Below are 12356 nucleotides of genomic sequence, written 5' to 3' on the forward strand. Positions count from 1 at the left end.
CCAGGCGTTTTGCTAACCCTGGCACATTCACTGTGGCTGGGGAGATGCTGAGGATGGATGTGCCCCATCCCGCGGCTGGAGCTGCCAGGATGTGCTGCTCCACAGGTGGCTGCATCCCTTGGCTGCTGCTGTAGCTGGGGTCTGAGGGGGCTCACGAAGGCAGGCGAGGAGCTGCTAGGCTCTGTGCAAATCCTGTTTGTTGGCACTCCAGTTACAAGCATGGTAACTGTTGGCTGGGGCAGGGAGGAGGGATGCCGGCTCCTTCACTTTGTTACTTTGCGTCTTCGTCACTCTGTCTCAGTTCTCTCACTCATTTGTTCTTAATTATTTGTTAATTTCCTTCCCTTCTTCCTCAATTTGTTCTCTCAGTCATCTGCTCTCTCGTTTGCTTTTTCTTTCCTTTGTTGCTGTTGTTTGCCACCTAATTTCCTTCTTTCATTCCTGTCACTCTTAGTTGTCCTCTCTCATTCCTTCCACTTTTTTCTCCTCTTCCCTCCCTCCTCCCCTGGGCATTTTCACTATCTGTGGCTTTTTTCTGGTTTTGTTTCTAATCCCAAGTGAGTTGATTCCCTTCAGAGGTACCTCACTGTTGTTCCGTGCAGAGCTCCTCAAGCTGCTGCCCCTTCGTGCTGCACTGGGCAGGTGTCCCTTACCTTTGGCCTTTAAACTTTGAAGGTGGCTCCAGTGAGCAAACACCTCATGGGGCTGACATTGAGAAGGGAAGGAGAGAGCCACGCTCACATCCTGCCCTGAGCAGAGGTTCAAGGCTAGGGAATGGCGGTTCTCCTGGCCCTTTGGGGTGCTGTGCTGCATGCGGCCCTGGCAGAGTCAGGTCTGTGACCCTCACCTGGGCGATGTGTACACACGCAGGGGTGTGTGAGGCCGTGGCTGCCGGGGTGGGCCTTGGCTGTGGGCACACCTGCACGTGCTGCTGCGCTTATCTGTGCTGGTGCTGAGGTGCCAGCACCTGCCTCGGAGCCGCCTCCGCTGCCGCTTCCCTCCGCCCGCCTCGCTGCGAGCAGATCCGCAGAGCTGGGCTCCCCACGCACCTGCCTGCGCGTGCTGACGCCCGTGCGGAGGTGTGTGCCCGCGGCCTGCCCGTGGGCCCGGGTGCTGCCTGTCCTCCAGCAGCTCCCACACGCTCCTGCCGGCCTTGGCACACATTTTGGGGAGGCACATGCCTGTGCACATCTGCACTCACATGTCACCGGCGCACGCACCGCTCTGACATGCGCCCGCGCCGCCTCCCCTGCGCGCAGGCTGCCATGTGCTTTCCCATGCACTCGGCTCACATGCTGCCATGCAGTAAATTATCTCCCCCTCTGCAGCCCATCGCCCCCTCCCCAAAACCCAGGCCAGCTAAAGTGCTGTAACATAGTAGCTGCCTGAACTTCGATTCAAAGGTTAATATCAAAATCTGGAGCGGATTACCTAAAAATTACTTACAACACCATTAAAATTCTGAACTCTTTTTGTTGTGGCTGTAAATTAATTTAAAATGTCAGTTTTTTTGAGAAATCCAATAAGAAATTGAGCCAACGGAGCAATCTGTAAACTGTCTGGCACAGAGGAAAGTGTGTCTTTTCAATCGACAAGAAAAAATATGGGGCTTAACTGGAACCATATGGCAGCGCACTTGAGAGAAATCTGCTGAAGAGGAGGGAGGGGAGGGGGAAGCCAGGCAGGCAGGAGCAGCGGGAGAGCTGGCGGCTCGTGTGAGAGAGGAGAGGAGCAGAGGCTGCCCCGTGCAGGGGCTGGCAGGACAGGTGCATGGAGAGGACAGGCCCCGAGGAGCAGGGACAGCTCTTGGCTCTGCAGGGACCCGCACGCCAGGGCATCCCCGGCAGTGGAGCTGTCCTCGAGGTCTCCGCGGGCATTGTGTTTGGCAGCGGGGCTCTGTGAGCTGCACAGGGGACACACAAGGGCTGAGCAGTGAGGGCAAGTGGGAAATGAGGTTTAAGTGGGTTCTCTGTGGTGTCTGTGCCCCTTGCTGGCCCACAAGCGTCCTGCCACCCAGTTCCTCCAGCAGCCTCTCTGCTGGTTGTGCGCCTTGCCAGGGATTGTGGATGGCATAGAGGAGGGGTGGCTTCTTAGCTCTGACCCAAAAGTAAGGTGGGAACTGAGAGGCTGGTGGGGAAGGGCTGCCACTGCACATCCCCTGCCCCAGCCCCCTCTCCTTTGGCTCAGATCCTCACAGCATTCCTTGAGCTGGTGAGAAACCCAGCTTCCCCTCTGTGTCTCCTGCCTGCCGACATGTGTTACCCATTAGGCCTTAATTTCAGAAGATTTACAACACATTAAGTAATTTGTAGGTTATTTCAACTTTAATCTGCTGAAGTCGAGAAAATCAAAATTAAATTCAAAACACACGGATCTTCAAAGTACTGGGATTGGGGATGGGAGGGGGTTGTTTACCAGCCCTTGCTTGTCTCTTCTCCAGTGTCACTGCCATGGTGTCTCTTGCTGGCACCCAATGCTGCCCTTCCCACCACCTTTGCTGGTGGCAGGGATGATGAGGGTCATAGAGATGAGCTTCAGCAATCTGCTAGCTCTGATTGAGGGGTGTCAATGATCACAGAATCTGAGCCTTTTGGAAGTCCTCAGGCTGATTGACCACTTCCATGGCACAAGAGGGAACGCCCTGGTCCTGACAGGTTCTTTTCTGTCTGTGATGGTGTCTGTCGTGAGCTTGAGTGGCAGATGCACAAACACTCCCTGGGCTCTGGAGCCAAGGACATTACCTCTCTGTCCCTCACTTTCCTGTGCTGGGAAGAGCACCATGCCTTGTGAGAGTGGGTTTGCTGAAGTTGTCAGGCATTTAGATGCTATAGACAGTGAGGCTGCCGGCCCAAAGGAGCTAAAACAGGGTGGGGACCTGGGGACAACTGCTGTGACAGGCTTTCCTGCTCCTCTTCTACATTTACTGGCCAAGGGCATTTGTGCCACTCTGCCCCTCTTCCTGTGTTCCTCTTTGATTCAACAAGTATTCCTCTTCCTGAAAAGGGATTTGGTCCCCTCCACCTATTCTTCTTCTGTCTGCAAGTGAGATCACAGGAACCCTGTCCATGTTGTGGATCTGTGGCTGGAGAATCCCTGTGGGATTTATCCAACATTTCCATAGCGTCCTACCCATAACAGGCTCAGATCATTGACAGCTTTCAGAACAGGTCTGAAACTAGTCTAATCATTCCTTTAAGTGATTAGAGAAGCCGAAGTGGAGATCTTCCTGAAACTCTTGGGGTGGGATAATGAACTAGTTGAATCACAGAACGGGGAGTCTTTTCTGATGAACAGAGGCTGTTAAGGCGTTATCTTGGGGCTCAGGAGATCTAAGATTTGTCTCAGCTCTCTACGATGCCAAGTTTTGTGTTGATCTAAAACAAATCTCTTACCCAATTTGTGCCTCAGTTCTCTGCCTGTGTAGTTGAAATAACACTGTTGGAGTACAGTTGATAAGAAGGATGTGTTGGGTGTCAAAGCGTCCTGAGGAGCTGAGCCTGGCGTGGCTCCTGGACTGGAGTCCCCAAGTGGTCTCAGTGCCTCAGTTCCCCCACGTGTGCAGGGGAAAAAAAGACTTTTTTTCTCTCCCTGGACTTTGATGAATGGAAAGTGTGTGTGTGTCACAGCTCTGCTATTTCGCACTGATCTCTCCACCCACATCCCAGACAGTTTCCGGGTTCCCAGCCCACCAAATCCCTCAGGCATCTCTTCAGGGGCCCTTTCCTCTTCCAGTTGAGTGCTGCCTTATCCCAGAGCTGGGTGGCAGGGTGCAGCAGACATCCCATTTGGGAGCAATCCAGAACTGCTGAAAGGCTGAGCGTGCTGACGAGTTGGTTTTTGTGCGTCCCTGCATTGCAAGGGTGCACAGCCCAGAGCTGACTTTGTTGTCTTGACTGTCTGTGAGCCAGATCCCCTGGAAGTTGGCTTTATCAGGAAATGTGTCATTGAATTGCACTTAGGGAAACAAGCACTTTTGAGGGTGATGTCCCCAGTTCTGCTCCAACAAGGAATCTGGACATGCAGGAAGCGTGTTACACTTCATCTGCATCTGTAGGTTTTCCTGCTTCAGGCCTGAATACCTGGCTCTGTCCATTTCATATTCTTGCCTATGCTGGGAAATTTTTATCAGTACCATCACAGATTTGTATTTTCTCTGAGATTATACTTCACACGCCTTACACAGCTGCTCTGACCTGTTTCAAGGGGGTAGATGTGGATACAGATGTGGTGTGTGACTCCGTGTTTTGTACAGACCACTGGGCAGCCTTCAGAGTGGTAGCTTACAGTGCCTTTTGATCTGGGTTGGTTTTAAACCAGATGTCAAGGCATGTATGCTGTAAAACAGAAATTGTTTCTCTGGTCTCTGCAGAGTTCATCTCCTGGGTCTTCTCCTTGCAAGGAGGAAAGAAAAAGGATTTGTGTAGAGCAGTTTTCTGTTAACCCTTATGAAAAGTCTTGTGTAAAAAAGGTTGAAATTTATTTTTATATGTATTAGCTGGTCAAGCTAAACCCTGGAGAGCTTCTGAGATTCACATTAAAGGTACAACCTGCATTATCCACACAAAGCATGTCTCTGTTGAACTAGATGCCAGAACTGGTGACTTCATTAAGACACAGATTTCACTTCAGTTTTAATGGTGTCAGGAATCTGCTGTCTTTGTTAGTGCTGACTTATCCTAACACCCTGAAAGTTAAATAAAAATGTTTCTACCCACTGCTCACTCAGCTACAGGTGGTGGTGAGAATTTTTGCTTCTGTTTTCTAGGAAGTACTGGACCTGGAAGCATGCAGGGAGATCTTCCCCTGGAACAGGAATGCCATTTGGCAGTTAGTCTGGATTATGGGGCTGAGATGTGCTTCTGTTGCTACTCAGCTCTTTCAGCTTTCTCCCACCCCCTGCTCATGACTGTGTAGGCTGATGTGCTGAGTTGATGAAGGTTTAGAGAAAATTTAAGGATCCTGTGTTGGAAAGTGTGATAGTGGAACAAGAGCACACACCCTGACAGCCATGATGCCATTTAATTCAGGTCTGGTGCCCTTAATCCTCTTGTAATGATCAGCAAAAGTTTAGACTTTATGCAAAGTGAAGGAGAATTAATTGCCCTTTTCAAGCAAAGGGGAAATCAAGTCACAGGAAAAGGTACATGAATAATTTTCAGGTGTTCATGAGCCTTTGGCAGAGCAGGGAGTGGTGCTTGAGCACCCACCTCTCAATCCTGTGCTCTAACTCCTAGATCAAACGTTCCCAGACTTTTTTCAGTGGATGGGAGGCAGCTGAATAGAGAGTTGGCCTGATTGATGCCCTTTCTGTACATAATCACAGAATCTCCCTGTGGCAATTCCAGCAATTGCTTACGTGGGAGGTAATGGCAGGAAAATACTCTTGGTAGGATTTGTATGTGCTTTGTGTTTGCTAAACCTGATCTCCTTGAAGTCCTAGAAGTTTGACTCAACACTTCAGTGCCAGCAGAATTGACCCTAGTGCTGGGCAGTTTCTCAGATTTGTGTCTTCTCAGTTGCTTTGAAAGCAGGTGGGGAGCTGAGGGAATGAGGAGGAGCCATCCACAGAAGTCACCTTTCCACCAGGTGATATTCCAGGACAAGTATCAAAACACCAGCAGCTGGGAACCTCTGCTTTTAACCCTCCTGCCTTTGGGATATGTCTTCTCTTGTGTCCTTAAGCATCTTCAGCTCTAAAATATGTTAATCTTTGGGGGTTCTGCTCATCAAAGAGCACAGGGCAGAGGGAGGTGCATGTTTTCCCCCAGGGACAGCGCAGCCTGCGCAGTGCCAGGGGAGCCCACAGCTCCTGCCTCTGCCGTGGGCTTTGACCAGGTCTAAGGTCCCACAGCTCACCTGGGTGTGCTCAGCAGTGCCTTTGAACCGGCTGGCCACAGTGTGAACAGCACACACTCTGGTACAGGCTGATTGCTCTGGTACAGGGCTCCATTCAGCTTTTCTGAAAGGTTTTGGTGCCAGAGCTGCTCACACTGAGGTACTCAAGAGAACTGCAGTGTAGATACAGCCTTGGTGACTTGCTGTGTCCTTTTCCACCCTCTTCCTCTCACTGTCCTCTGTGCCTTGTGCTCAGCTGGACAAAAAGATGGTGCACTCTGTAAACAGTCATTCACTTCCTTTGGCTGAGACTGAGATGGGTGATTTGTCCAGTTCAATATCCAGGGGCACGTGGGAAAGTTTGGGTGTGCGCTTTCTTTTCAGTATCTTTGGACCAAAACCACTTCCTGGCTGAGCTGCTAAGTATGAATGAGTTGTGGAAGTGGAGAACGTGTACCAGGAATGCCGAGCTGGGCGGTGATGATGAGATTCCAGTTCAGTACAATCTTATATGGGCACTTCTTAAAACTTCAAGGCAGTGTGATGCTTCCTAAGCACAGCTTGTAATTGTGCAAAGAGAACAAGAGAAAAGACCGACATTGGTAACTCCTGAGGCTTTTGAAGGATAACACAATATCTTGCCCAGAAAGCACAAAAGGGGTCATGAAAAACTGCTTCAGATAGCTCTGCTGGTTGGGCTGGGGAGGGATGGAAGCTGGAGGGGCTTGACGTACAGCAGGAAGGAGGCCCTGGCTCATCCGAGCGTGCCAGGCAGGTAGCTGGTTGCCCTGTTTCTCCTTGGTGTCTGCTACTCTCCCAGTCCTGGTTCACAGCTCCCTGCAAGCCAGGGATGGAGGAGATCCTATGAAAATGATGATATGTGACAATCAGTCACAGCAATTAGTGTTTTGGTTAACAGGCCTTTTTTGTTTTCTCTCACCCAGACAGAATGTCACAAATAAATCCTCGCCTGCATTTGCATATTAATTGGATCGGAGACGTCAAGCATCTTTCATTAAAGAAAATGATCTGCATATTTGGAGACATAAAATAGTTATTTTGATGGGTTTTTTTTCATAAGATCAGGGGGTGGGGGAGGAAGGTGATGGGAGCAGTGGAAATTGAGGTAGAGTGAAGGCAGAGAAAGCAGCTTTTGTGGTTAACCCCTTGTGGCCCAGAACTAGCTGGTGCCCAAAGCAAAAATAATAATGATATAAATAAATAAATAAATGCTGGGTCTCAGAGCAGCTTGTAGAGAACTGCACCATTCTCTCCATAGCTTTGTTCTTGAGGCCACAGAGTTGCTAGGTAGCCACAAACACGCTTCCGAAACATCTTCCCTTGTCTACTCTGTCCAGCCACAGAGCTGGGTTGTTACAGGGCCCTCCTTGTCATCTGCCCTTCCTGACAGCCCCTTGGCCATACTGATGGCTGCTTCCTCTCAGGCTGTGCCAGTACCATGCCTGTCAGATGGCAGGGCTGCAGGATCTGTGTGCACTGGGTGGCCCGTGTGCCTGAAGCAAGCAGCAGTGATGGGAGGGTGACCATGTGCCATGTGGGGGAACACCCTGGTCACAAGGGAGGGAGATTCTTATGCTCAGGTCCTGCCTCCGTTACCCCCAGCTTAGGTGAGGGAGGTGCCAGAGGGCTGGGATGTGTTGGTTCCACAGCTGGGATCTTCTTCTCTCTTTCTGTGGTCTCTTCTGATTCGAGGCAGGGGTAAAAATTTCCCCAGTTCAAGTCAGTGGTGGTGTATGTGGTCGATAGGAGAGTCCCCTCTTTAACTCCTGGATTTCTAGCCCTGTGCTAGCCTTTGGTACCTTTGGCAGCAGCCCAGGGCAGGATGTAAGGAACTTGACCCTCTACTTTGGAAACTGATGGGGGAATTTCTGTAGGCAGCATGCAGTGGCTTGAGATGGATTTTGGCTAGGACACTGAGGTTAACACTGCAATGGTTCCAAGGGTACATTCACATGAATGTAAATGCTCATGTTATGGCAGATCAGCAAGTTGCTGCTTGTTAGCTGTGCTGCTGTGGGACTCTGAGAACACTACTTGCCTGTTGCAAATTCCAGGTAAAATGTATTTGCCTGAAACTGATGCAGACATGAACTGAGGGACTGGCTGCTCCTTTACAAGTTTCCACAGCATTGCTGAGTGCCCTTGTCCACCTGCTCCTGCAGAAGATTCCCTCCCTTCTGCCCAGTCCTGTCCTTTCCAGCCAGTCTAATGCTGGGGACCAAGATCTCGCCAAGCTCATTTCACTGAACTGTCCCTAAAGACGAGTTGCTCCAAACCAGCAGGTGTGGCAGCAGCTTTGGTTTTACAGGTTCCCAATCCCTTTATCTCCAGAGCTGCCCTCAGGAGTCTCAGCTGAGCATTGCAGAGAAACACAGTCCTGGGATTCCCTGCCCAGTGCCGAGGATGACAGGAGCTGGCAGCCTCATCAGGGCACGGCAGAAAGTGTCCTCTGGCCCCAGCACTCTTGGAGAGGAGCCCGTGGAGGGCTCCCTGCCATTCCTGAACAGTGCTGTGCGTGGCACAGCTCTAGCTCCCAGCAGAAATGCTTCTGGGACTGACTCAGGGAGAAGGTGGAGAGAGCCGGGCGTGTTTGCAGTCATGGCACATCACCTATGTCATGCTTTGCTTTGTTCTACTTTTAAGAGCTTATCCAAGTCAGAAAGATCCCCGAGGACATCTGCTGGGGTCAGTTTTCAGGATTTTCCAATTGTGTGCATTAGAAAACAGAGAATCTGGTTCAGAAAGTCCACCTGCCTTTTGGGCAGAGCATGGTGCACGCTGTGGTACAGCCTGGCACGAGCAGATCCCTCTGAGGCCGTGTTTTCCTGGGGGAGTTTCCCCATGTGCTGAAAACACGGAAACGTGGAAAGCTTGGTCTTGAAGCTGAGAGTGAGGACAAAGCAGAGGCTCTGGTTAGACAAGTACGCCGGAGCTGCCAGTAATGGAGCGTGGGGGCTGCTGGGGTAGGTTTAAGGAAATCAGCTGGGAATAGATGAGAGATAATTTGCCTTATCAAAGTGCAAGGAGCAGGTCTCTCTGGGCTTCTGAAATCACTGCCAGAAGGTGGGGAATGCTGTGCAACCCAGAGCATGTGAGTGCTGGTTTGGGACCCAGCTTCTTTTCTTGGCTTTGCCATGACCCATTTAACCTTAAACAAGTCATCAAGAGATGAAATCACCTCTCTCAGCCTTGATTTCCCTTTGCCTGCCTCTGATATTTTAGCCCACACGCCTCAGGCCGTCTCATCCTCAAAAATCACCTGGTGCACAAGGGGTCAGGCGTAATGGAGCAGCCATAAAGAAGGGTGCAAGGTTGCCTTTCCTCTGTGCTTAGAATCTCTGCAGGAAAGGCTTTGGCACATGATAAAATCTTCAGGGCACTCTTTAGTAGGAAGATTGAGCTCCTGGCTCCAGAGAGCTCTGTCCTCTGATGATGAAGGGACCGTGTTTCACACCCCTGTACTGCCTCATTTTGCAGAAAGGCTTGTAATTAGCCATGGTTCCTCTCTTTACCCCACATATCAAGGCATGTTGCTGGGTTTTTTTCAGAATCCTGATCCTAGGAAGCCATCAGTATCCAGGAAACTTTATCACACACACTCGAAATAACCCAGAAAGCTGCCAGCCCCATATTAGGGAATGAATCCCTGACAGAAAGTAAAGTGGATGCAAAATTTATTGACAGGCTACTGTGACTGCAGGCAATTTGTGACCCAGCCCCTTCCTTTACCTCCACCCCTCCCCACGAACAACAACCCAAAAACCCTCTTCAGTCCTTCAGCCTTTATATTTAGAATGTCTGAGTCTGCCCCACATCCAGTCCTCTCCATTATCTCCTGTAGCTCAATACAAACACGGAGAAAAACAACAAAAAACAACAAAAACCCAACACCATCCAGCCCAAAAGTTCTTTTCCTGAGCTCACATTGGGTCAGAGGGTTGCTGTCCTCATTGCTCCAGTGCAAGGCAGGATGAGCTGGTGGCTGGAGCAGGAGGTGGATGAAAATGAGCTCCTCGTTGGCTCTGCTGGGGACAGGACATGTTAATCTTTAATGACTAAGTTTCCCCATTTGTAGATCTCTACCATCACCGCAGCCTCCAAAAGCCTTTCATGTCTGCTGGTGAATTCCTGGAGAGGTTCATTGAGCTTCTGTAGTTTCTGTTGGGAACTTGAAGCAGGGGTTTGGGATACTTGCTTGTGACTTTTAACAAAAGGATTTGTTTATGAATTTTTTTCTGCTCTTCCTTATGAGGAAGGGTAGGCACTCAGGAATATCATCTGTGAGGTAGCATGGGCTTAGGCGTGAGTTGCTGTAGAGATGTGAAATGTCACTGTACTATATATGTATTAGGATGTAGAGAAAAGAAGGGAAGTGTAGGATGTGCGTTAGCAGTTGAATTGCACACGGAAATTTTCCCCTTGCGGTTCTCAGGGGAGGCAGGTATCTCTCAGGCTCGTGCTGTACCACAGCACAGAAAGGTTCAGTGTCAGACCATGGCCACCAAGAGGCTCATCCCCGAGGACAGGATGGGTTTGGGGATAGCTGCAGCTCTCCAAGCAGTAGTTGGTAGTAGGAGAGGGTTTGGTGGTTTGTGGCACATTCAGCTCAGCAGACGGGAACTACAGATTGTCTCTTCGGCACCTGCTGTCCTTTAGCAGTCGGACGGCACCATCACTCATATCCAGACACCATCAGGAAATGATTCCCAATCAATTATAATTACTCTTCACCTACTTCCTGTGTAAATCACTGATGTTTCACTGCAGATGCCAGTGAAACCGAGGAGCAGGAGTCTCTTCCCTCGACTTTCTGCCTGTGTCTCAGGCCCACCCACTGAGTTTCTAGGGATGGCCCTGTCATTCTGAGGAGCAGCCAGTGACTGGGATTTAAAAGCACTGGCATGTTTTATTGCCTCTGGAACCTAGGGGCAGATGAGAGGAGGATAGTGTGTGCTCCTCGTGTCTCTGTGATCCACGGGAAGGTGGGGAGAGGGGCTGTGAGACAGCGCCCACACCTCCAGCGTTCAGCTGATGGCAGAGGTTTCATGCAGAGGCAATGGAAGCAGAGATCTCATTAATGCTGGATTAGGTCCTAAAACAGCCTTTCCCAATGGGATCCTGGGTGAAGTTTACCAGACAAGTGTTCTCACTTTCTTATTCATTCTTCTTCTCCTTCCTCTCCTTGTTTCCTCTTCTTCATTTCTTCCAGGCTTGTTTGTGTGCTTAGCAAGGAGAGGGACTGGTGTTCAAAAGTGGATTTGAAGCTGAGTAAAAGACCTGCTAAGGCAGGCGGCACCTAATGCTGTTTGATTTTCATGGTATCAAAACATTCTGAGCTCTTCTTTTGAAACCTCAGCAGCGTGTGAGATGGACTGGAACCCCTTTGGGGAAGGGAAGGTCAGAGGCTGAAATACCCTTTTGGAGAAGGGTAGAAAGCCAGGCTGGAGAGGCGTGGAGGGGGAAGAGGAGTGGGGTGAGGGTGGTGGGGAGGGTGCCAGGAGGCCAGGGCTGGGCACAGAGCGGGGTGGCGTGCGGCGGTGGAGCCGTGCCAGCGCGGATCCTGCCTGGCCGGAGCGGCGAGGAGATGCTGCGTGCCCGTGGGTGGTGATGGTGATGCTGGTGGTGCTGGGGAGCCCGGTCAGGCCGGGGCAGGCGCGGGCGGGCGGCTGCAGCGACTTTCCAGGCGGATGATTATTTTATGGAGTCCTCAGAAGTCCAAAGTTATGTGTGTTTGTTAAGTGCCGTAACGCTGAGTTTATTTAATGTGGTTTTAACTGCTGCGTGCTTTTATAAATCAAAATAATTAAAAATAATAAATTTGAAGGTTAAACAACAGCCTGTGCTGTGGCAAAGGAGAGAGAATGTCTCTGGGCTGTGTTTGCAGGGAGGGAAGCAGGGGTTCCCAACAGCTGCCTGCATCACTTGAGGGCTGGGGGCAGGTTTCAGGCTGGTGTAGCAGGGAAAAGGCAGTGCCAAAGTCCAGCCTGTCAAGGCCATAATGAGGAAGGGCACATCCAAGTGGCAATGGCAGCCCCAGTTGTGTCCTCATGACAGCCAAAGATCGCTGGTTCTCTTCCTCTTTTCCTAGTTTTAAAGCACCTACAGACACTTGGATTTGCTGTACTCCTCATAGGATTTTCCGGCTATCAATATTCTTGTTGTTGCAGGGCATTTCTATTGATGCCACATCTCAGCCTGCATTATTTACACAGAGCTATCGAATCTGTCCCAGTATTCAGGACAGCCTGACAGAACTCAGCCTCCCTCTTTGAAGGTTAAACAGGCCAGGTCCCCTCACAACATGGGCTCAGGGCTTGGAAAACACAGGGCTCCAAGCACCTACCCCCCTCTACACACACTCCCTTTCATTTCAGCTCAGAAAGGTTACCCTGAGGTGCCGGGGACTGGGAAGTGGAGGGTGCTGGAGAGTGTGTGTGTCTCTTTAAATGCTCTTTCTGTCAGTGTGATAAGGAATTTGATGGCTTTATCAGAAATACCAA

This window comes from Melozone crissalis, unplaced genomic scaffold (assembly GCF_028551555.1).
Source record: "Melozone crissalis strain CALT ecotype California unplaced genomic scaffold, PUWL_Pcris_2 ptg000107l_1, whole genome shotgun sequence".
Classification (NCBI taxonomy): Eukaryota; Metazoa; Chordata; class Aves; order Passeriformes; family Passerellidae; genus Melozone; species Melozone crissalis.